General features: G+C 46.4%; 1 protein-coding gene across 13 annotated transcripts in view; it reads left to right on the top strand.

The window, feature by feature from the left end:
• MICAL3 (microtubule associated monooxygenase, calponin and LIM domain containing 3) overlaps positions 1–25,742 on the top strand; it is a 245,007-nt gene that overhangs the window by 113,620 nt on the left and 105,645 nt on the right. The window lies entirely within an intron of this gene.

Here is a 25,742-nt window from a genome sequence, read left to right as displayed (position 1 = left end):
CCTTGGGCATTCATTTCTGTTTGCTGAGGAGCTTGCTAGGCATGGCAAGAGCCACTTGGTCTGAGACAGCGGAGGAAATGACCCAGCCGGGAAGTTGGGCCACGTCACCAGATGGCACAGTTGGAGACCACTATTTTGGCCCTTCTCCTGGGAGACCCATGTTAGGAGGCCAACATAGGGTGGGGCTGACAGTGGGATTTCCTTTCCTGTTCATTATGGGATGGCAAGTATTTAAAAATGTCTCACAAACATTCTTTGGCTAGTGGCTGGGTGTGTGCCCAAGTTCATGGCCTTAAACCTTGTAGAGCTGCAGTTATTCCCTACCTCAAACTTTTTCTCAGCCACTCAGGGCTCTTCAAGAGAATATGTCTCATAATTCCTGGCAACTAAGTGGTGGTACAGTTTTGGGATATTTTTATCTTTTTTTTTACAGATAGCTGCCCCCTGAATGACCTGTATGTTCATGTTTCTCCTTTGCCGGAGGTTTTTTTTTGCTCCATCTAAAGTACTATTTTCTCTCTTCCCAGCACTTTACCCCAAACTTCTAGAATTCTGCTCAGACCTCTAAATCTAAAGGCTGTTTTTGACTATACCTTTTCCCGAGCTTTCCTAGGTAGGCCTTTGAAATCCTTTAGCTCCTTGCTGATCAGGAGCTTGTTAGTAGTGCAGCATCTCGGGCCCCTCCCAGACCTGCAGCATCTGAGTCTGCATCCAAACAGGGCTCCCAGGTGACCTGTGTGCACAGGGAGCAGCACGTGCTTGCAGGTCTCATGTTGTGTTTGTTTATCGCCCTGTGTTAGTAGTTAACTGCTTCATTATTTTTTTCCTCCCTTGTACAGATTTACCTTCTTTTTCCTTTTTGAAGGTTTTGTTTTTTTGTTTTTGTTTTTTTTTGCTTTTTAGGGCCTCACCTTCCCAGGCTAGGGATCAAATCGGAGCTACAGCTGTGCTGGCCTACACCACAGCAACACAGCATCCAAGCTGCATCTGTGACCTACACCACAGCTCACAGCAACGCTGGATCCCCGACCACTGAGCAAGGCCGGGGTTTGAACCCACATCCTCACAGATACTAGTCAATTCCTTTCTACTATGCCATGACAGGAACTCCTCTTTTTGATTTCTTGGCAATACCTAACGTAACTTTGGTACAGAGCAGACCCTAATCCATATCTGTGGGTTGACTGGCAGTCTCCATTTCTTTAAAAAATTTGTCAGCGTGTAGGGGATTGTATTTGAGATATGACATGCATGCTCATAAAAACTTACTGCTAAAAGAGCAAGAGAATTAAGAGGGGACACAGTAGGTTTGAATCCATCAACTGAGGCAGTGTTCGGCAGGGGAGGGAGCGGGGTGGGTGTGTAGGCATTGGAACCTGGCGGCTCTCAAGTGGCAAGTTCTCCCAGCTCCCTCACTGCTGTGCGTGGGTGGCCTTGATTATCCTTTCTAACCTTAACTTGATGGTCTGATCTCTAAAATGGGGGTGACCTCATACTTACAGTGTTGTTCTAAAGATGCCAAAGTGAGATAATGTAGATGAAGCATGTGCCAATGTTTGGCACATAAATGCTCATAAGTGGGAGATGGTACAAAATGGATGCATTCATGGGCTCCACTATAGCTAGAACTTTTGACATTACTTTGGTTGGATTCTTACTCATCTTTGAGACATCCACTGTTTGAGGAAAGCGATGAAATAGAGATAGCTTTCTAAGGGTCATGTGCATCTGCCCCCCTTGTTGTCTCGTGATCTCTAGGATGTGCCCTAGGCTCTGGGGGACAAGTCCCTATCTTCTGTATTCAGTGTCTCCAAGAACACCAGTCTCAGGGAGGTGCCTGGTGTCAAATGCTGCTTGGCTGATGTGGGAGGACGTGGGAGGAGCTGGGCAGAGCGAGACGCTGCCTTGGATCATTGTGCCCCCATCTCCTGTTCCATTCTAGGGTTTAAGCTGCTGCAACCAAGTGCACCGAACTGCTGAAAGGTAGAATCTGAACTAGGGAGCTGTGCTGGGAGCTCTCAGAAATGCAGGCAGAGAGTTGCTAGATCGTGGCACCACAGTGGGTGTGTCCTCCCCATCCTCTGGTACTTCCTCTGGGCAGAGAGGGGGAGTAGGGACTTGCCACAGTGCAGAGGGATTTCTTCTTCAGCGGCAGGCAGTGGTCAGGGAGGTGGATGGTGCAGGCATCTGGGGGGTTGTCCTCAGGGCCTGCTAAGATACTGTGTGTGTACTTCGCTGGAGCAGAGGCTTAGGAACCAGGGATGCTCTGGCAAGTCATGTTCCACTTTCTGCTGGGGAGCCCATGGTGTCTGGCGCCAGGCAGGGTGGATTCACAAGTGCATTTCAAGCTCTGTGAAAATGGAAATCATTATGTTTATCAGCTGAACTATCATTTCCTTTACTCTCAATTTAAAATAGAGGGTTAAGGGAGTTCTTGTTGTGGCTCAGCGGCTAACGAATCCGATTAAGAACCATGAGGTTGCGGTTTCGATCCCTGGCCTTGTTCAGTGGGTTAAGGATCCGGCGTTTGCCTTGAGCTGTGGTGTAGATCAAAGACGCGACTTCGGATCCCTCATTGCTGTGGCTATGGTGTAGGCCGGTGGCTACAGCTCCGATTAGACCCCTAGCCTGGGAACCTCCATATGCTGCGGGAGCGACCCTAGAAAAGACAAAATAAATAAATAAATAAAATAAAATAGAGGGTTAACCTTGCTTTTATGCATTGGATCTGTTTCACCTGCCGTGTTTGAACCTTGTCATAAATCATTTTAAAAACTGGTTAACTCTTAAGACCTCTTCCTATATTTATAATTTTACAACAACAAGTTAGTGGAAAACCGGAATTAGTGGAATTCACTTTTCAGGTTGGTGAGTCCATAATAGCTGCATGTATAGAATATTTTGAGGTCTAGTGAAAGGAGGGCATATCTTGGAATTCAGAGGGAACGGGTATCTGGGTGTTTGCCTCTCTGCTCTGGATCTCTGCTCTGTGAAGGGAGGGAGAAGGCTGGCTGGCTCACTGGAGTTGTGGTCATGCTGGTGAGCAGCCTTGGTCTCTGTGAGTTGAGTGGATCTCTTGGCTGGTTCAGCCCTGTGAGACGCCTGTGCCCGACAGGACAAAGAGGTCAGGTGCCCAGACCAGCCATGCGTCACGGAGCTGTGCTCGCATCCTGGGTGGATGACAACTTCTGTACAGAGTTTCTCTTCCCAAGTCACACTCCTACTTCCTTTGTGATTTAAAAAATGTCTTCCCTCCCACTTCGCCTCCACGCTCCCCCAACCACCCTTCTGAAGAATGAAGTGTCTGTTCAGCCGCACCTTCCTGCTGGGTGTGAGGATCCTGTGCTCCAGCAGAGCTCTTTGCGGGCGCGGGCGGAGGGGCATTCCCTTGGGAAGAGGCAGGAAGGACCAGAGACTAAAAATAGGCAGCTTCTGAGAACCAGCTTACTGCTCCCTCTGGTCAGATGTGGTCCTCCTGTGATAACTGGCCTCCAAGTAGAGTGTTGTTTCTGGAATAAAGAAGAGAAAGCAAATCAACCCTTGTTGAAAGGAAGAGAATAAACATTACCACAAAATGGAGGCTTTTACTATACGTTCCAGATAAGAGGAATTCTCCCAAATTGCTGGGTGGCTTTAGAGTAATTCCAGGGATGTGTGTGTTTGTGAATGTATGTGTTCATGTGTCCATATGTGTGGTGTGTCAGGTGCTGAGACATTCTGGGACCATGGGTAGGTTTTGTCACAGAGGCTCTTCCTGAGAGATCTCTGACACATGAAGAAGGATGTGTCCCGTTTACAAGTTAGCTCTCCTGACACTTGAGTGAAAGCAGCTCCCCTGGGTCATGTTTGTACAGTACACACACAGCCTGGACCATTGTTTCACACAGAGGCATACCAGCTGCAGAGCCGAGGCCGAAAAAGCCAGCTGTGCCAGCTCTACTAAGATGACAGGCAAGCTGCCTCATTCTCCCTTTTTCCTGTTCTTTATAAAAGTAGGGGTTCCTGGAGATCCCGTTGTGGCACAGTGGAAACAAATCTGACTAGGAACCATGAGGTTGCGGGTTTGATCCCTGGCCTTGCTCAGGGGATTAAGAGTCCAGCGTTGCCATTTGCTGTGGTGTAGGTCACAGACACGGCTCAAATCCTGCATTGCTGTGGCTGTGGCATAGGCCGGCAGCTACAGCTCCGATTTCACCCCTAGCCTGGGAATCTCTATATGCTGCGGGTGCAACCCTAAAAAGCAAAAAAAAAAAAAAAAAAAAAAAAAAGTAGGGGTTCCCCCATCAAGCCACGGAACATGAAGTCTTCCCTGGCCTTCCAGACTGTAAAGCGGTTGTAAAAGGAGCTGTAGTGAGAGAGCCCGTGAAAGTCCTGACTGCACTCCCACGTGGCCAGAGGTGCCTCCAAGTAAGGCAGGGTACTGAGGGTACTGAGGTGCCACCTGCCGTGGGTCCGTCTTCCTCTTCCTGCTTAGTACCTTGTTTTTACCAGGGAGGATTTTCTGTCCTGATTTTCAGACCAGATTTTGAACAACTAAATAAGATTATTACTTGTGTATCCCACTGGATTTGTTTCTGCCTTTTCCTGTGACCTGGGAAAGTAGCTGTGCTCTTTCAAAAACTGCCCCAGCCCTGATGCTGCCCTGATGTGGCTCATGGCTGGACCATCCACTGTCCCGAGCGTATGTGTTTGGCCTTTATGACTCAGTTCATCCCTTTATCTTGGTCTGCCAGCTAAGGGTAGCCTCTTCTTTCTCTCTCTCCATCTTCCTCCAATCTGGGCAGCAGGTGTAGTGGGCTGGGCCAGGAAGGTTTTCTTGGTTGAGTGGGGAGCACATAGTGGAAGGGGGGCATGTTGCTACTGTTGGCAGGCTTTTGTGGGGAGGGGCCTGCTGTTCTCAGAGCCCTTTTTTCCCCATGACATCTGAATCTCAAGGAGTAGCTTCTCTGGTGGAAGGAAGCAGCTTGCCATGCTAATCTTACTGTTGTTTTATTTGGGGCACTGTGGAGGCTCTTTTTCCTGTTAACAAGTGACTGTCTTGCTCAGGGGCTCACAGCAGATGTTGGCACTGCTTGCTGTGGGCGCACCTCTGGGTGTTTTCATGTCTATCCATGGGTGAGAGAAGGGGAACATGGACGCCTGGAGGTTCTTGGACTTAGGCTGTCTGCTGGAGTCTGCCCACTGCGCCCCTGTGGCCCAGCTGAGACAGGCAAGAAGTATGGAGACCTGTCCCAGAGCAGCTGCTCCTGGGAGAGGATGGCAATGGCAGAGGGGGTATGGTCCAGCTTCGTCTGGCCTGATGTGGACATCAGAGCATACATTGATCAGCTCACTTTTAATTTTACAGCTAGCCATATTGTTAAAAAAAAAAAAAAGAAAAGAAATCCCATTGCTTGTGAGATGCTTGTATTTAATGGCCACCAATAGTTTACTTATCATTTATAGTAACTTCTGAGAGCAGGAACAGGAGGGACACTGCCAGAAGTGGCTGCACAGATTTCTCAGGAACTGCTCCCCATCCATCTTGGCTGCCCGGCCTCACATAGCTGTTGGAGGACCCAGTAGCCTCTGCTTCTTAAGTGAATTTGCAAGTGTCTCCTGCATGCATCCTCATGCAGCTGTTTGTGAATGCGTGGTGCCCACTCTAAAACCCTGTCACTTCAGCCGTTGGCCCGAGCTGAGTGCTTGTCCTCCTTGCTGCCTGGCAATGCCCAGCAGTCTCGGTTGGAGAGTTCCCAGGAGAGCTGGCACAAACCATTGCCGAGTGAACTTTGCAGGGAATGTTGTCCTCGTGCCATTCGCAAAGCAGAGGCTGGGTTGGCCCTGCTCTCCCTGCCTCGACTTGATTGTTGGGGACTTAATGTCATAATTTGCTTGAACAGGCAGAGAGGCCACATTAGCTGGGCTCTGTGGTTGTAAACAGTATTTGCTCTGTGAGTTTCCTTCTTCAGCCCCCACTCTCTCCGAGCCCTATGCCCTCTGCCACCCCCTCTCTCCTTGCATGTTCTAACCTTGGCTAAACAGCTTCATTCATAAGATGGCCAATGTTTTCAGGGATGAAAATGGATTGAAAATAACAAAGTCCCAAGAAAACTGTGGTGCACCAGTAAAAACTGTTTAGTTTCTGGGTAGAGATTTTAACTAATGTCTAGATAACCAAAGTATTTTCGTTTTATTCCACACGTCCTTCACTACTTTGAAACCCTGTCTGAAAACACATACACTCTCTCTCTCCCTCTCCCTCTCTTTCTTTCTCTCTCAGGTTAAAAAACAAAGCAAAACAAAAAACCTTTCCTAAAACGCTGGTGATTTCCTTGGCAGGGATCCTGGGAAGGTTCCACTCAATGCCTCACAGTCTTAACACAGGTATAGAATCCTAGGATGGTCTGTTGCTAACACCTGGGGAATTTGGGGGGTTCTTTATTTTTTCCATAGAAAGGTTTTTTCCCCCGGCTTCTCACTTTCTTCTATAGTTTAACACAAACAGGGTAAAAGAAAACCCTACTTTACACCTGCACTGCCTTTTGCAATGACAATTGCAGTGGTTGATTCCATAGACAAAACCTGCCCCACCTTCTCTGCACTGATTGGTGGCTGATGATGTCATGGCCTGAAGCTGGAACTGATTGTTTTTTTTTTCTGTGGGATGGGCCCCAAAAGCGGAGAACAGAGCTCTTGCTCTTTTGTCGCCTCCAGTTCATGCTCTCAGAGGGGACAGAGAAAGGTGGGAGCAGAGCCATGGCTGCCGAGAGCTGGGATTTGTTCATAAAGCTCGGTCACAGGTGCCTGGAGCAGGAAGGAGTCTCATGCGTGGAAAGAGCCTTTGCTTCTCATCAGAGCACGTAGGACTTTTTGCACTAAAGGGATTTTGTTCTTTCTGCCCTAATCTTTTCTGTTAAGAGAAGGAGAGAGGTATTTCCAAAGAAACTATATTCCAGTAGCCCAGGAAAGGGTGGGAAGAGGAGTTAATTTCAGGAAAATAAATAATTATTGGACATTTTTCATTTGGTTCCTGACAGGGCTTGGGAACGCTTGCTGTCAGCATGCTTTCATCATAGAGGTACACTTTAGCTCTAGAATGACAACTCAAATATGTGAGTTAAGGGAATGGTACAGCCTCAGAGTTTTGCCCCTGATCTAAAATACCCAGGGAGCGGAAGTTCCTTGTGAGTTTGCTCTTGGGGTTTGCTTTCCCCCTTGGACCTTCCTGGGCCTGCTGTGGTGCAGACAGAGCAGCTGGGCCACTGGGCTTCCCATGGAGCAGGCCTGGCCCATCAGACTTGAGCCCTTTAGCCTGCCTTGTTGACACTGTGGGCTGGGTTCACCTTGTGCTGCCCTGGAAAACCATTGGAACTGTTGGACACTTGTCATATCCAGCTGCTCAGACGATCTGGGGGCCTGATGACCTGGGGCCAGGCTCCAGCAGGGCTTTTTGCAGCACAGAGCACCAGTGAATGCAGCCCGAAAGTGAAGCTCTCCTTTTCCCCAGAGGTCCATTGCTGACAGTCTCTGAGTATCTGAAAGCCTCTCAGAGTTTGATATGATCATGGCCAAAAGACACAGAGTTACCTCCAGACACGTTTTCCCAACCCACCTTTCCTTCTTCAGACTCATGGTCATACATGAATTAACATGGACCTTAATGACCATTTCCCAGAAGCTTGACCAGAAAGAGCACACCGCCCTGATAAGTGGAGGAGGTCAGCTCTGTCTGACCGGAGGCATCGCTGGTGGGACAGAGGACTGGACAGGCGTCCCTGCCAACCCCCAGAGCTGTCCTCGGTGGGGCCAGCCTATATTTACCCTCTTCAAGGCTCCCAGGACTGTGAGTTGTCGGGTGAACAGGAAGTCCAGTGGCCTCGCAGCCACGTCACTCGTGTGCGGTCTGCCTTCACCCACTTGGACTGTGCTTATTAATTTTGTGCCTCCCGGCAAACATACAATCACCGGGCTATCTTTAGACATGCTGCGGTGTGACTTCCCCCAGGAGAGACAGCATCACAGCTGGTTTACATTTTCTAAATGAAGTGCACACACTCGGAGATTAGACACATCATTTCCCTCAGCTCACGGAGAGCGACTCAGCTGTTTTATGGGGCAGTTATTTGCCTTTTGTTGTTATTTTCAGATTGGGGATCGATTTGCCGAACAGGTGGCGACCTGTATGTGGGGGGAAGGCCTGCCTGAAGGTGGGTCACCTCTGATTCCTCAGCCACATGTGTGCTGCATTCTCAGGTTTGCCACCTTCCCTTCTTCTCCACCTTGGGAGCATGTGAGGGTTTTGGGGACCCCACACCAGAGGTTCTGAGGTAGGCCTGAACGTTGGTGTATTCTTTAAGTTCCTTGATGAGTCTCATGAACAAAAGGCTCATGTCAGAGTATAATAGCATGTGATATCTTTTCCCTTTTCTCCCTCTCTGAGGTCATACACCCCAAAGTGGCACATATGAGGCACAGGATGCCTCATGGAAGTTTCTGCTCCCTACGCTGAGAATTGTCTGCATTTTAGGAGTGACGGCTGTTGCTCTGGCATGCCATTCGAAGCTCAGCTGGTCTCTGCTTTCCCATGTTGACTTCCATCTTTACAGGTAGCCCTTGACTGCTGGGAACAGCCCAATTATAGGGTCTGCTGGGGGCCCTCAGGATTTGTTGGGCCTCTCCAAGACCCAGGCACTTTGCTCCAGAAAGATGGTGGGTGGGGATGTGCTTGGAGTGCTCAAGGCCTTGGACTGCTGCTGTACCTCCCACCCGTGCCGATCCCTGATTTTCCACTTGATGACAGCAGCGTTTGTGTTCTCGCCCACATCTCTAAGGGTAGAATCTCTGAGTCTCTTTGGGCAGCAGCAGGCCAGAGGAGAAGCACATGGAACAGCTCTGAGCCTCCTTTCCCACAGTCACTGGTCTCAGAGGACAGGAGTTGTGCATGCACTGCATTCTAAGCCAGCTCCTCCATGTCTCCACCTGGTGCATTTGTCCTGTGGCCTCTTTGCACAGCTGGGGGTTTCGGGCATTTTCCGTGGGCAGGTGAGGGAGGAGTAGATTGAGCATCCTTCTGCCACGGTCTGACATCATGAGAGTTTGCATGGCTTTGACTCATTTGGTGTAATTCACCCTGATTAGGTAGCTGACTGTGAAATGAATGTTTGACACAGGCCTGTAGGAGGTATAGTTTACAGCTTTTCCTTTGAGAAATTAGTTCATAGATCTAGAAGATGTTCTTCAACTGCCTGAGTATCCTCTGCCTAATTTCTCCCCCCTCCTCAGCCTACTTTCCTTTTCTTATCCCTGCTGAGGCAGCCATTGCCTTTGTGTTTACACAGCTTTGGGTTTATGCTTCCTTCCCTCCTCCCTTGTGATTTTTTTTTTCATTTCTTTTTCTCTAAAGAATATTGTATTCTTTAGTATATTCTACTACTGGACTTAAATATTTTATGGGACTAGCCTTCTCTGTTCTCTCTGATCTTTGAGTCTGGCTTTTCTGAAGTTGTATGGATTTAATGGGCTTCATCAGGATCAGTTCTCTTCTTTATAGACTGACTCAGAAATACTTCTTAACTATGAGAAGTCTTGTTTCTGAAGTTGGGTTCAACTGGCCCAGAAAGGATATTAATTTGGCAGCTGATTGATACCTTGAAAAAAAATCAGACCCTGGTCCTCAGAAGTGCTGATATCGTATGAGATGGCAGAGTGGCAATGTCTGAAGAGACGGTGGGGGTCCGTGGACACCAAGCACATCAGCTCCTAATACAAAGTCCTTGCTTGGGATCATCAGAGAGGCTGTGCCTTAGGGAAGAGTTAACTGAAGCAAGGAGGGAAGCTCTGGAAATGAGGCTAAGTGTGTCAGGGAGCTGGCCGATTTAAGGCTTGAAAGGAAAGAGAAGGAACAAGGCAGTTCAGAGCATTATGGAAATGAAAGTGTGGTGTCATAAGAAGCTCAGGGACTTACACATTTGGTGTTGACTCTTGCAAATGGCAGTAAGGGGTTCAGTGAGTTTGGGGTCAGTTCTCTTTGAGATGATGGGGCACTGGTCCTAGTGGTATTTTGATCACTTATTATTCAATGCAGTTGCTGAATCTTTTTCACTTTTATTCAGACCCAGCCATAGCAAGCCGAGTGATCTGAAATATTAATAATCCCTGAGTTCCTGTCCTGGCTCTGTGGAAACGAATCTGACTAGCATCCATGAGGATGCAGGTTTGATCCCTGGCCTTGCTCAGTGGGTTAAGGACCCAGAGTTGCCTTGAGCTGTGGTGTAGGTCGCAGACGTGGCTGGGATCCTGAGTTGCTGTGGCTCTGGCCTAGGCTGGCAGCTGTAGCTCTCATTTGACCACTAGCCTAGGAAGCTCCATATGCCATGGGTGTGGCCCTAAAAATATATATAAATATATATATTTATATAAATAATCCCTTAATGCTTAATTGCCAGTGGGATTTGAGGGTTTTTTTTTTGATATTACAAAAAATAAGTAATTTTAGTTATCTTTCATTAATCATTAATTTTATTCTTCTTAAATTGTGCAGATCAACTTAACTAGAACAAGTTTATTGACATAGTCCCAACATTATTGTTTGTATATTTTTTACAACTTGTGATGAATTTAATATGACTCATTTCCTTTGACTTGAAAATATAGCATGTTTATATACCTTATTTAAAAGATAAAAGTGAATCTATAAAGGATTTAGCAAATAGGTTATTCACAATTTGATTATTTCATTTTGCTAACAAGGGAAAAAGAGTTGCTCTGTGTTTGGGGGGAAAAAACCAAACCCTGACCGTGGTGCTTTCTTGACCAGGTTCTTTGTAGCCTCAAAGTTGTGAAGTCCAGGGACTTTCCTCAATGATCTGAAGGCAAGTTCAGGAGTACGGGACTCTGGTTGTGATGATGTGACTTGTAGGGCTCTGGAGGAGTATCACCCCTCAGTAAATGCAGCACATACTCTGTCTGCTCAAGGGGCTCCGATCTTTAGTATGTGCAGTGGGGTCTGCGGCTCCAGGTGTCTCTTGAGTGGGTGTCTGTTTCCATGTTGCCTTGAGTAAGGTACCTGCCTCTGGCCGTAGGCAGGCAGTGGTGGATGAGACTGTTTGCTTTAGAGGAGGGCAGTTGCTCTAATTTGATATAAATATGGGATTCTAGCTTCCTGAGTCACTCTTGAGTGAGGAAAGGCCTTTCATTTCTAAGTGTGGAAAGAAGTATTTGTCTGACTTCTTTGGAAATGATGGTCTGATGCCACCTTTCAGAATTGCAGAGATACTCAGCTGGGTTTGTTCTTTAGTCTTACTGGTTCTTGACAAGGTACGCAGAGCTGGGTCAGAGTCCTTCTCCTGGCCGAGTTCACTGTCCATGTCCAGGCTGGCTCACATGGGCCTCACCAGCAGGAATACAGGGCCATCACTCTCCTGCAGCACCTTTGTGTGCACTCCTTCTGTGTGGATGCTGCTGCTCAACAGGTGTGTGGTTTGCTGAGTGGGGTTGTAGGCCAGATTTCAGCCTCTGTTCCCCTCCCCTGAACCAGGAACTGGTGCATGGTATACATTCAGGGTCATGGGCTCCAGTGCCTATACAGATATGTCTTTATCCTGCCTTACTTGTTATCCAGCTGGTTTTTGCTACAAGTGCTGAATGTCCTTGAGATTGTCCTCCAGAGCACTGGTGGGGGGAATAGTACACTTAACCCACAAATGAAAAGTGGCCTTACCCTCTGTCCAGCTTCCATTTAGTCCTCTTAGACTTTCAGACTCTGGTTAGCAAAGCATCATCTTAGACCAAGGAACTCAAACCTTTTGATACCCAAATCTTTTTGTCTGAAATTATCTTTGGCACCATAGTACAGCATGGTTATCCACCAAATTTAATGTTCGTAAGGATTGTATTGTAAGAAACCCCACTCTACCCCACGCTGCTGCCTCCCATCCCAAGTCTTTTCCTCAGAAGTGTGTGGAGCTGCTCAGTTCACAGCTGAGCCCTGCTGATCTCGGTGGAATGATAAGTCAAGGAATTATTCATCTAAGGCTGAGTGCTGTGTATTCTGGAGGAGTGAGTTTGTATTCTATCTTTTTTTTGTCTTTTAGGGCTGTACCCTCAGCATATGGAGTTTCCCAGGCTAGGGGTCGAATCAGAACTGTAGCCACCGGCCTACGCCACAGCCGCACAGGATCCGAGCCACATCTGCAACCTACACAACAGCTCACAACAACGCTGGATCCTTAACCCACTGAGTGAGGCCAGGGATTGAACCCACATCCTCATGGATGCTAGTTGGGTTCGTTACTACTGAGCCACGACTGGAACTCCTTGTCTGCTATCTCTGACACATTAAAATTCTTTAGGAGGAGGTGGTCTTTAGAGTTCAGCTCTATTGGGTTTCATCATTTTCAGTTTATGAGCCAGGCAAGTTAATTACACTCTGATGCTCAGTGAGAAGCATGAGTTCTTTATCAGGTTGTTGTGAAAGGTTCTCTGAAGTGCCAGCACAGTGCTTGTCACATGGAAAATTAGTCAATGGAAATAGTTATTATAATAGTCAGTGAGAGATGACCAAAAACCCTCTTAAACCGTCTCCTTCCAAAGCAGGGAGTAATTGTAAAGTCTTTCATTTAGCCTGAAATCTGATTGCTATTACTGCTTACAAGAGGAAGAAGAGAATAGTGGTTTTTGGTGGTTTCTTTGGCTGCACTTGCAGCATACAAAAGTTTCTGGGCCAAGGACTGAACCTGCACTACAGCAGCAGCAATGCTGGGTCTTTAACCCACTGAGTCACCACAGAACTCAGAGAATAGTGGTGTTTTAAAAGTGGTTTGTTTGGTTCATTCATTTCTTGACTGTTTCAATGCTGGAAACGAGTGTGGTATGGAATTCACAGGTCTGGAGACAGTCGTAGAAACTGGTTACTGAGGGTAATTAAACCTTATGGGCACCAGGATAGGTGTTGCTGTGGGACATGCTACAGTAAGCAGTCTGCCTTTGACAGCAATCATCCTTTTTTATTTTTCCTACTTTGGACTGTACTTGTCTTTTTACAATAAGTATGGGACAGATGTGAGAAAGCTAGACTTTGGCATTATCCAACAGTAGAAGATTTGGGGGTATTTCTCTGACTTCCTTAAAAGTCATGCTGAAGGGAAGCAAAGGGCAGTGATGGAGAGAATTCAGCCATTAGCCATGGTGCCATTGGCAGCTTGCTGTGTGACTGAGGACAGGTGGTGATGTTAGCATCTGCCTTTCACACTCGGACTTGTGTGAGACATGGGAAGTGCCTGCACAGTGGTGGGGAGAGTAGTGGATGGACGTCACCCACTGTTTTTGTGAGGAAGCATGGGAGGGACCTCAGGAGGGCCCAGATGAGCACGTGCTGCTCCCTCTTGTCCTTCAGACTCTGCTACAAGTTACGTGCTCAGAAAAGCTTCCATGACCAGCTTATCTTCCGTCCCCTCCTATTAGTCGAAGTCCCTGTAGCCTGTGCATTTTCTTCCTGGCACTCATATTTTGTAATTACAGTTGACCCTTGAACAACACATATAGTTTATAGTTATCCCTCCTCTGATCTGTGGTTCTTTGGTATCTGTGGATTCGACTGACCACAGGACGTGTAGCACTGTAGTATTTACTATTCAAAAACGTTGCGTGTGAGTGGACCCACACAGTCCAGACCTGCGTTGCTCAAAGGTCAGCTGTGTATGCTTGTTTGCTCATTTGTTTATTGTCTATATCCTCCACCAGACAAGGGCAGTTACTGTGTTTTTATTTGCCAGCGTAAATTCAGCGCTAAGTGCAGGGCCTGACATATACCACACGTTCAGTAAATGATTTGCTGAATGGAGTAAAAAGGTAGCAAGACACGGTGGTCTTCTGGAAGACCGCTGCTTTGGGGATGCCCATATATGCACTGACTGTTGGGGAGGTACCTGGGTGCGGAGGAGTGTCTGTACCTGAGACCGCTGCAGCACCACCAGAGTGCAGGTTCTCCATCTACAGGCTGCACCTGTGACTCATCTCTGCTCTCCCCCCAGGTCCCTTTCTGCCCATTTGAGACTCTAAACTCACCTGCATTCAAGTACACTGACTATGGTGAGCCTGACCCTTCAGGAGCTCTGGACTATGGAACAGCTTGCCAGGCAGGGAGCACATGTCCTGTTCGTTGTCCATAAACCCACTCCCTGGGCCCAGGCACTGGGCTCCCAGGTGTCTGCCAGGCTTTAGCCAAGTGGTACTGTGTCTGGTTCTTCCTTGGTGTGAGGGGCATAGCATAGGCTCCATTGGTGTGTGCTGCTAGGTGCCCCTCACATTACTGTTCTCTTAAAACCTGGAAGAGATGCCATTTTTTGTTTTTTTTTTGTTTTTTTTTTTTTTGCTTTCTTTTTAAAAAAAATTATGGTATTATTTATGTTTTTAAAGTGCACAGATTTTAAGTATACAACTCATGTATACATGTAAACATCTCTATATATCCAACAGAGTTTGGCTGGGGGATAAGGGATTTATTACAGAAATTAGACCTTTCCCAATTGTGGGAACAGCTGGAGCAGCGAAGGTCCAGATCAGGGGTTGGATGTCAAGGAGGAGTCACGCAGCAGTCTGCCTGAAGCATCAGTGTGGATGGACAGGTCAGAGCTCTTGGAGAGCTGCTTCTAGTCAGGTCCATCAAGGGTCTGATGGTGGGTCTGGGCTGTTGAGGGTCAGCAGGGTTGGCAGTGGGGAGGGAGAGCAGGGTGGGGCATAGGGAAGAGCAGGGACAAGCTTGACTCCACTGACGTCGCTCTCTGTCCATCACAGCTAACTGCTGAGACCTTTGAAGTGGAGTGGCCACTGCTTCAAGCCCACCTTCCACACCTCACTTGAGTTGTTTTTAGCCAGTTGTAACTCAGCACTCAGAGGACCTGGGAAACACAATTCCCAGCTTGGCTAAGCTGATGTAGCACTGTCTAGCACAGCGTGTGACACCATCCAGATCAAGACCCCAAAGGCTCCCTCTTGCCCCTTCCCACACAGTAACACTTCCACCACACCCCCAGCCGTCATTCTCCACACTGCAGATTTGAATTGTGTTTGTGCTTGACCTTTATGTAAGTGGAGCCAGGCAGTGTGCTCTCTTTTGTGTCACTATGCCTTCTGCTTCAACATTGATCTGTGCATTTCATCCATGTTGCTGCAAGCTGCAGTAGCTTCTTTTTTTTTTTTTTTTTTTTTTTTTTTTACTGCTGCATAGTATTCCATTACTGTATCTTATTTTTCATTATGCTATTTTTGGTTACTTGGGTTGTTTACATCTTGGAGTATTATGAACTATAATGCTGTGTGTGTGTGTGTGTGTGTGTGTAAAATGCTATAAACATTCTCGTACTTGTCTTTTGGCCAGCATTGACATTCATTTCTTTTGGATATATTCCCCAAGAGTAGAATTTCTGAGTTTTTTGGTAGATGTATATTCATCTTCAAGAGCTACTACTTAATAGTTTTCCAAAGTGGTTGTACAGTTTACACTCTAACAGTGTCTGGCTATTAGTCATTGTGATGGGTGTGCAGTAGTTTCTCACTGTGGTTCAGATTGACATTTTGTTGACAAGTAATGATATTGGGCACCTGTTTGGATGCTTTTTGGCAGTTTGAATGTCTTCTTTTGTAAAATACCTAGTCAGATATTTTGCTCGTTTTTCATTGGGTGTCTGTTTCTCATTGGTTTGTATAAATCCTTTGCCTATTCTTTGTATAAATCTTATGCTTTTCTTGGTTACAAGTAGCCCTTTGGCTTTAAGGAGGTGTATTCCTTCAGAAGTGTAACAGATGAGGGCTTAGGCATGTTTGAAGCGAGAAACTTTGGGGGGGAAATGTGGTTATTTATTGCTCCTTTCTTGGGGAATTAATATGTTGTAAGATTGGAAGTTAGCAACACAACTTATATGTGGTTTTAAAAATAAAATATTGAACTCACAAGTATTTCTACTGCTTTTTAAAAATACAGCTTATCTTGAGCACTCGAAGTATATACTCATAAATCAAAAATTCATTCCATAGAGGAGTTCCCACTGTGGTGTAGTGGGTTAAGAATCTGACGGCAGCGGCTCAGGTCGAGTGAGATCCTCAGCCTGCACAGTGGGTTAAAGAATTCAGCATTGCTGCAGCCGTGGTGTAGGTCACAGCTGTGGTTCGAATTCAGTCTCTGGCCCAGAAACTGAATGCCCCAGGTGCAGCCAAAAAAAAAAAAAAAAAAAATTCCATAGATATCTGAATGTCTGTTGTGGGTCTGGCACTCTGCTAAATGTTAGGGATAGAAACCTGATTAAGAGACCCTTGCTCCCTTCCAGGAGCATAGTCTAGTGGGAGGAGCTGGGGAACAGAGGAAAGGTCTGTACCTAGAGAAGAAAGGGCCAGAGTTGTATAGAGAAGGCTCAGAGGAGTTGTGAAACTGAAGTCCCACTAGGTGGGTGAATCGGTTCATAGCTGCTGTTCACTTTACTTCAGAGAAGACCAGGGGGACTCACGGTGTTCATGGTGGGGGGGGGAAGCATGTTGTAGGTAGTAAAGTAAGATGTGGCGAACTGTGGAGGGTTTGTCGGCAGGCAGACAGTGAGGAGGACGGAGGCAAAGCAGGTACTGCCAGCAGCCGAAGAATTTAGTCTGTCAGTGAAATGGTGTCTTTCAGAATGTGTAAACGGCGGTGGGGGGGAATAGTGATTGATTTGTTTAGAAAGCTCACTTTGGAAGAAATGCAGTATATGAATTAGAGTTTCAAACCTGAGACAGGGTCTACAAACTCAAACACCCATGTTCATGGCAGCATTATTGACAGTAACCAAAAGGTTGACACAACCCAGGTATCTACTGAGGAACATATACATGCAGTGGAATATTATTCAGTCATGAAAAGAAATGACATTCTGGTACACGTTACGATGTCAGTAAACTTTGAAAACATGATGCTAAGTGAGAGGCCAGACACAAAAGGGCAAATATTATGTGATTCCACTTTTATAAGTTACCTAGCATAGGCAAATTCATAGACACAGAAAGTAGAATAGAAATTAGCAAGGGAGACAGGTAAGGGGGACTTGGGATGTTATTATTTAACAAGAACAGAGTTTATATTGGGGAAAAGTTTTGGAGATGGATAGTGGTGATTGTTATACAGCATTGTGAATGTACTTAATGCCACTGAATTACCACTCACATAAAAATGACGTTTGTTTTCTTTCTTTCTTTCTATCTGTCTATCTAGTTTTTTGTTTTTGTTTTTACCAGAAAAAATAAAAAACACCACCTTTGAGGCAGCATCTCCATTGAAGAGATCTAGGTAGAGTCCAGTAGAGATAATGAAGTTCAGGGCAGTGAGGTTGGAAAGGAGGGGCTGTATGGAGAGAGATTTTGGGTGAACAGGTGGTAGCATATCTGTACTGTTCTGTGTTCCCTGCAGCTCTGCACAGTGTAGTCCCTACCTCCCATTTTGGGGGCAATGAGAAGAAAGTGGGAAATAGGGCAGATGTGGAGGCCAACCCCTGGGACTCTGGCTTGAGTGGGTAGCAGTTTTACTTGGGTTGCGATTCAGGACAAGGAACAAGTTTGGGAGAGCATGTGAAGAGCTCATTTCTTTTCTTTCTTTCTTTCTTTCTTTTTTTTTTTTTGTCTTTTTGACATTTCTAGGGCCGCTCCTGCGGCATATGGAGGTTCCCAGGCTAGGGGTCCAATCGGAGCTGTAGCTGCCAGCCTACACCCACAGCCACAGCCACGCGGGATCCGAGCTGCGTCTGCAACCTACGCCACAGCTCACGGCAACGCCGTATCCTTAACCCACTGAGTGAGGCCAGAGATCGAACCCGCAACCTCATGGTTCCTAGTCAGATTCGTTAACCACTGCGCCACAGCGGGAATGCCTGGAGAGCTCATTTCTGATTAACCTGACTTGCAGGTGCCCCGACATACTCTGATGGAGATGCCTGGGCAGCGTTAGAAAGAAGATGGAGAATGAAACAGAAGGAGGGCCAAGGACAGACATGCCATCAGGGTGGCAGAAGCCAGAGGACCATCTGGAAGAAACCAGGAGAGGAGAGTCCAATGTCTAGTCCTTTGTCCTTTGTCAGAGTGGCTTTAGGTTGCTATTAGTCATATTGCTCCCTCTCCAAGCCAGGCTGTCCATAGGAGGACATGGACATCCTAGAGCCCTGAAGGTGAGGGCCACAGAACGGACTCAGGGCAGGGGGCACACTTCTAGGCAGTCAGTCATGTATGTGGGGATGCTATAGACCTTCAGTCCACTACCCTTTTCTGATTTTCTGACACCACTGACCCTTTATTGCTGCTTTTGCTCACATCTACATAGGGAGAAAAATTGACAACTGTTGGCTAACATCAATCTCAAAATGTTACAGGATGTAAAACCCTATAATCCCATGGGTAACATGGCTTTAAGATGCCTATGCATTTATGTTTTAGAGTCCAGAGCATCTTTTCCCATAAATTTCATTTCTTTTGTTTGAGCAGTGATTTGGAAAATTATTAGATTTGAGATTCATGATCTGGTTCTTTACACCGACATAGCATAACAGCTGTCAGGACAAAGGGACAATGCATGTTTCAAGATTTAACTGGAGTGTTTTTGAGTCCTCAGCTCCAGTACTCCAAATCCGCCACTGGGAGCAGAGAGTTGTGCACCAGCGCTGCTGAGAGGTTGTGGGCAGGTGCCAGGAAATGTAAACAGGGTAATGGATTCTTCCTTTTAGTATGGAAAGCACTGTTCTTAGCATTAGTTACTTTTTAAGAAAATAGTATGAGTTTCCAGGTCTCACAGGTGAAGCCCAGCTTTTCATGTGGAGGAAGATGGCCGTGGCTTCCTTTCCATGGCTGCTCCAAGTGCCAGTCATGCTGCTGCGTTGGCTGAAGCACGGCCTTCTGTTCATCAGCCTGGTAACCCTGACTAAAACTGTCACACTCAGATCTGGAAGTTATTAAAAACCTCCCCTTAGATTAGAGGAACTCTTCCAAAACTGTGCTGTGGCCATGGTCGCGTAGCTTGGTAAATTTACTAAAAATCACTGAATTGTGCACTTAAAAACAGATGACTCTCAGAGTATGTAAGCTGTTCGGAAAGACACTTCCTCCAGCCCTAAGCATGGCTCCATTTGTCCATTTCTCCTGCCCTGGTGCTGCTCTTCCTGCTCCAGTTCTTATGGTTCTTGGCCAAATCCTCCAGGTCTTGATGTCAGGAATTTGGCACATGGGAGCTTGTGGCTCTCACTTCGCTCCTCTGCACTCGCTCTGCCCAGGGTGTCCAGCCCCTGGCCTGGTTGAAATATCTACAAGGAATAATCCTCCCTTGAGGCTAGGTTACCCAGTTTTGTTGTTTATTTGAATCCCATGACTCTTTCCCCTTAGCTGTTTGGCCATTTTATTATCTCCCTCCCTTTTTCCTTTTTTGCCGCACCTGAGACATGCGGAAGTTCCCAGGCCAGCGATCAAACCCCAGCCACAGCAGTGACAATGCCAAATCCTTTAGCCACTAGGCCATCAGGGAACTCCCATTTCACTGCTCTTTTAACACCCAGAATACAAGGTGAGCGGGAATTTTGGTGAAATTAAACTCTTGCAGTATGTCTATTTGTAAACAGCTTGAGGGTTCAGTGGGAGAGGAGCTTAAGTAATGATTACGTTGTCTGTAGATTTTCTGCTTTCTTCTCAAAACTATCTAGATGACTGAAAAATGAGGTAAACAGATTTTCCTGCCTTCACCCACCCCAAATGCTACTCTATCCAGTTGGGTTGCAGTAAAAAGGATACAAGTTTTGTTCACTGTCTGATTTTTGATAGCTTCCTCTTCTGGAGCCACACTCTTCATGATGGCAAAGATCTGATCCACTTTCACTGTTGTACGTCAGTGCTTGTCACTAGCTGTTACAGGGATTGAGCATTAATATGAGCGAGTGGTTAAATTGCCCATAGGAGGAAGGCAGTCAGGTTGCCCTCCTGATGTCATCCCAGCATGATATTTATTGAATTCCTGTGATCTGAGGTGCTCTGGAGCTTCTGGTTAGATGTTTTCGTGAAACATGTGGTGCTTAGTTAAGGACCTTTAACAACATCTTTATGTCTGATGTCCAGAATCTAGATTAAACAAGTATTCAAATTGAACAAAATACATTCCTTTTTCCCTGTGCCAGAGTGAATGATATTTCTGAAGGTGATATTCTCAGTCTGTACCCCAAAGGGGGAGCCAAAGAGTGTGAGATGCACGTAGAGCACTTGGTCATACATGGCACTGAGTGGTCCTGAGTGGTGGCTGCAGGCACAGAGGTCCCCAAGTTCACGAGAGGGTGGGGGGCATTCCTCATGAAGGTGGCTTCCCTGGAGTTAGACCTGCCTAAGCCATAGTGGACAGGAGGGCCAGGCAGTGAGTAGCACCCAAAAGTATCCCCTAGGGAGCCCTTGGGTTCTCTCAGATGTTAGATTTCAGGATGTGGAGCAAACCAAAGCATTTGCCTCTGTGCACTATGCACCAGAGCCAGCAGGTCAAGTAGCAGTAGACCTACGCCTGTAAGAACTTGGGCAATAGTTTTAGAAAACCCACTGGTGGGCAAGGAACAATGTGTAACCTGAAGCAGAGAAGGATGACAAAGGCAGCCCTGCACCTCTTCGCCATCGGTGTTGGCATTTTAGGACATGGGTGTATGTGGAACGAAGCCTTTTGGGACCTTACTGCCTAATCTCATTGGTGCTGAATTGAGTAAAGATTAATAAGTCTTCTGTAGAAAAACTTTAGTAGTTGCTGGCTTTGAGGCCATAGTAGTTGGAATTTTGGAGCCCAAAGGTCTCATGGCTGTTGTTTTTGGCAGTTGGTCTTTGGGAGAAAAGAAACTCCAGTTTTGGCTATTTTTCAGCACCCTCTGGGTGGGTAGGGGGTCATTCCCAGGGCAGGGCTGGTGTAGGGAGGGAGAAGTTGTGGGCTGTACCCTTTCAGGAACCTGCCAGAGTATGTAGCTTGGGGAATTTGCAGTATTCCTTATGTGTAAGAAAAAACTTGTTATTCCCTTTCTTTGAGTGTTTTTTTTTTCCTTCTTCCTCCCTTCCTTCTATACTTTCTCTTTTTCTCTTTCTCCCTCCCCTCCCCCCTCCTTCTTCCCTCTCTGTGGCAAACAGAAATCCCCTGGCCAGGGATCAAACCCACACCACAGCAGTAACAACACAGGATCCTTAACTGCTAGCTAGACCACCAGGAAACTCCCAAATGTTTTATTTCTAACCAGATTGACACTCTAACGTGAAGGAGTTGGGGCTGTAGCTGAGAGGGAGAGTCCCTTGATAGTGTCAGAGCTCAACCAGAATCAGCAGAGTGAGAGGACTGGCCTCCAAGGCTGTTTGATCATTAAGCCTCAGTGTCATATCCTCTTAACTAATTTAGAAGGGAAGGTATACTCTATAGAGCTGATTTAATGTTCACCACCTCGGTTTTATTTCTGCTTTGAAAGAATAGCTGAGGTTTTCTCCATGAAAAATAGTTGAAAAAAAAAAAATCATGATCTTGGAGCCAGCTAGCCCCACTCTCTTCTGTGGCCTGGAGCCAAGACAGATCTGGTCCATTTGCTTGGTATATGGGGTGGGGGTGGGGGTCATCCGTCTTGTTGGAGAGTTAAGATCTTTTTCGTTTTGTTAGCTGCCTCCCTCCTGAAACCACTGTGTCTTACCCCACTCCTGTTTTACAGCCGGTCTTCTCAGAAGCATCCCTGAACTTGCTTTCTCTCCTCTTTCCTTCCCTATTTCCATCTCCAAGAATGCTGTAGGCATCTGGTCAGTCTTTTCCTTTTGACTGTCTGACCCTTGGAAGTTTTGACATCACAATACCAGTGACTTAGAGATCCTCTGCACCTGAAAAAGGTAAATACCGTTCTGGAATGTGAATTGAAAACAGAAATCAGGGCTGTCCAGAGATGCCTTAGGGAACTCAGCTTTGGCCACTTCTTTGTCCTTCTCTCACCCCCTAAATCAGTAACAAGTTAATAACAAGCATTCATCACACATACTTTTTCTCCTTTCTATACTTCTGTGACAGTGCATGTTGTGGCCCATGTGAGCCTCTCGTTTATCTTTCTCCTCCTTTCCACCATCACAAGTACAGGAATGAATGCTTCTTCCTGCTCACTAGCACCACACGTGCTCAAGGGTAGGCAGTCTTTGACATCATTCCAGAACAAGTGGCAAGTATTGAAAGAGAGAAGGGATGTGTGCAGGTGAGAAGAACAAGGGGCTGGGTGGGGCTCCCTCTGGCACATCTGGAGTGGTAGGTGAGGGGCAGTGAGACTGCATCTGAAGCCTGTGAGCATAGGCGCATCCCAGAGACTGCGAGCATGACTGAGGAAAGTGGTTTGTGTAGGGATGTGTGGAAGCGGGCTGCTGCTAGACCTTGCTGAGGCTTTGGATTATTTCCTAAAACAGTGGAGGGCTGTAGCAGATCATATATCCTCTTTATTTTTTTTTAATTTTATTTATTTATTTATTTATTTACATTTCCTCTTTAAAAAGATCACTCTGGCACTTGTGGAGGATGGGTTGGAGTGGGTCTAAGTTTAAGACGCTGCTGTAATGGTCCAAGCTAGAAATCACGGTGCTCCCACCAAGATAACGGTAGGGAGGTGGACTTGATAAAGTAGAGATCCCAGACAGTTGATCTTCAGGCAGCCTTGTCAAAAGCTGCTGGGCTGTGTGGCTCCCCTTTGTCGTCAGCCTTGAGTGAGGAAGCACTGCCTTTGCAGACACCCTGGCTGATGACAGTGGTGTGAGTTTCTGGTACAGATTTTAAACACACACACACACACACACACACACACACACACACAACTTGGCTTTAGAAAGGTTATGGGCCCTTCACTTATCTTTCCAGGGAGATGGGCTGGGGGCTGCCACATAGCATTTCATGACACTGATACCGCTTTTCTCTGAAACCAGATTCTTTTCGTAGGGGGCGGTTACTCTGAAACTATTTGGCTCTGAAAACAAAGCTGCCTCCAGGTCTTGGCTCCTTCCTCCCCCCTCTCTCCCGGCTGGCAGGAATAGGCCCTAGTTCTGGTAGAGGGGCCTGCTGGGCAGGGCCTGTGCAGGGAGGGTCCAGAGCAGGTGTGGCCAAGGCAAAGGCATCCAGGTTCCATTGTAGGATTCTTGGATTTTGTGTGTTTCTGCTGCCAACTTTGTGGTGCTCAGTCCATTTTCATTTGATATGGCTTTAGTCTCACATTCCAACAGAATTTTGCCTGAACCCCTGACATCACCTATGCATTCACTTATTCAAGAGGTCGTTATTGTGCACCTGCTCTGAATCAGGAACTGTTCTGGGTTCAGTGATAACAGCAGTGAGCAAAATCGCAAAAATGCTCTCCCTCACAGAGTTCATATTCTAGAAAAGAAGACAAACAGTAAATAGCATTTATGGCACATCGAATTGTGGTAAGTGCTTTGGTGGGGAAACAGAGGGTAAGCAGGGTGGGGAGTCAGTCAGCTTTAAGTGATACAGTCAGGGAAGGCCACACTGATGAGGTGACACTTGAACAAACAGCCAAGGGTGGTGAGAGCATGTCATACACCTATCAGCTCCATCAGAGGGCTGGCACCCTTGGAGGAAGAGGTTTTCCGTCCGATTGCTGGATTATTTCTAGAGCCTGGTGAAGTGCCTGGCACATAATAGATGCTCAGTGATAGTTTTGAATGTGTGAATGGGTCTGAGGAGAGTTGTTTGGGGCAGAGGTGTGCATGTGTATGGGGCAGCACAGAGCCCAGAGTGGCTGGGGACTGAGCAGGGATAGCAGTAAAAGGAGAGAGAGGTTGAGGGTATGGGTGCAGGTCTCAGAGTCCCCTGAGACCTTTCCTGGTGATACTGAGGTGAAGATGACTGTCTTCCCACTCTTGTGTGCTATCCAGTGAGGCCACATGATGTGTGCATTGCAGTAGATGGGGTGCAGGAAGCAGATATGAGAATCTAGCTGCCTTAAGCCAGACTTTGAGATTTGCAACAGTGTAAAACATTTCACTCTAACCACTCAGTGTTTGTTTTGAAAAGTATTTTATGAAAAGAAATGTTATGTTACTATATGATGGATTGTTGTTTTAAAGTGAATTAATAGGAGTTTCCGTTGTGGCACAGCGGGTTGAGTATCTGGCTTGTCTCTAGGCAGCGCAGGTTTGATTTCCCCGTCCCCTGTGCGATGGGTTAAGGATCTGGCTTTGCCACAGCTGTGACTTGCATTTAACCCCTGGCTCAGGAATATGCTGTGGATACTGCCAAAAAAAAAAAAAAAGAATTAACAAATATGGAAATTTTCTCAGTTTTAGCTTCAGATACAATAAATGTTGATAGCTCTTTTGGTCCTCCATATTTTTAAGAGTATAAAGGAATTCTAAAACCAAAATTTTGTGAAATACCGTTACAGAGCATTGTAGGCCATTGTAAGAATATTTGCTTTTATGCTAAGATGGGAGCTTCAGCCATGGCTCTGGCTGAATCAAAGAAGATGAGATTTAGTAAAGATAGTTAAAAGGTCTCAATGGGTCTTGAAAATAAACCACATAAATACCCAGAGGGAGGACATTTTGGACTCAGCACATCAGTGATGACGACTTTGGAGCTGTTCTGTACAGTGGTGTCAGTAGCTAGGAGCATGGTCTTGTCAAACTTTCTTCTTTTCATTTGGGGCTTATATTTACTGGACAAGATAGACAGTAAACAAAGAATTATATATATGGAGTCAGGCAGTAACAAGTTGCCTGAGGAAAAATTGAAGTGAGGGGGATACAGAGGAAAAGAAGGTGGGTACTTTTTCATGGGGGTGGGCTCTTTTCAAGGATTCTCTGGTAAGGTGGCGTTTGAGCAGAGACCTGAAGAAAGTGAGGAAGAAGCTGTGTGGCCATCTGGTGGAACACCTAGGCAGAGACCCCGGGTGGCCAAGGCTGAGGGTACTTGGTGGACAGGAAGGAGGCCAGTCTGGCTAGAGCCTAAGAAGTGTGGGGGATGGGAGTGGGGCCCGTCACCCTGGGCCTTTTGGCCATAGTGAGGACTTTGGATTCTGAGATGGGAAGCTGTGGGGGCGATTTGACTCACATCAAGTGAATGCCTAGGCTGCTATTGAAAAATATTCGGGAGGAGGTGGAGTTTGGATGATGGAAGCAGGGAGAGGCTTTGCGGTAATCCAAGTGAGAGATGATCATGGCTTTGATAATAAGGGCAGTGGAGGATGAGATGGTGAAGAATGGTTAAATTTGAGCTATATTTTAACAAAAGCTACTGAAGAGTTGACAATGGGGTATGACAGAAATTATGATAATTCTGAGAGTTTTAAGTTGAGCAGCTGGGTGGATGATTGTGGTACAATTTGGTAAAATGAAGCAGGCTCGGAGGAATGGGAGTCAAGGTTGTATGCACATTAAGTTTGAGATGGTTGTCCAACATCCAAGTAGAAATGTCAAGTGAGCAATTGGTTATACAAGAGCAGAAGAGAGAAAATAAGTATTTGTGCATCAACTATCTTTACCATAAAATGATGCTTAAATCCATAGGACTGGAGGAGATCAGGGCAGAGTTTTTCAAAGTGGGTTGTGTCTCATTAATGGGTCATGAAATCAATACATTGGGGACCAGCCATTTACAAAAATGAGATAGAATAGAAAACATCAGAATATTTCAGGGGTAAAGATCAATTTTGTATTGTGACAGTTTTTAAAAATTGCATTTGTGTAAACATAAAACTGTGTGTACTATTTAAAAAGTTCGAAAG

This window comes from Phacochoerus africanus, chromosome 7 (genome assembly GCF_016906955.1).
Source record: "Phacochoerus africanus isolate WHEZ1 chromosome 7, ROS_Pafr_v1, whole genome shotgun sequence".
Classification (NCBI taxonomy): Eukaryota; Metazoa; Chordata; class Mammalia; order Artiodactyla; family Suidae; genus Phacochoerus; species Phacochoerus africanus.
The sequence above is the reverse complement of the archived record's forward strand: the minus strand, read 5'-3'. Positions and strand labels throughout refer to the sequence as shown.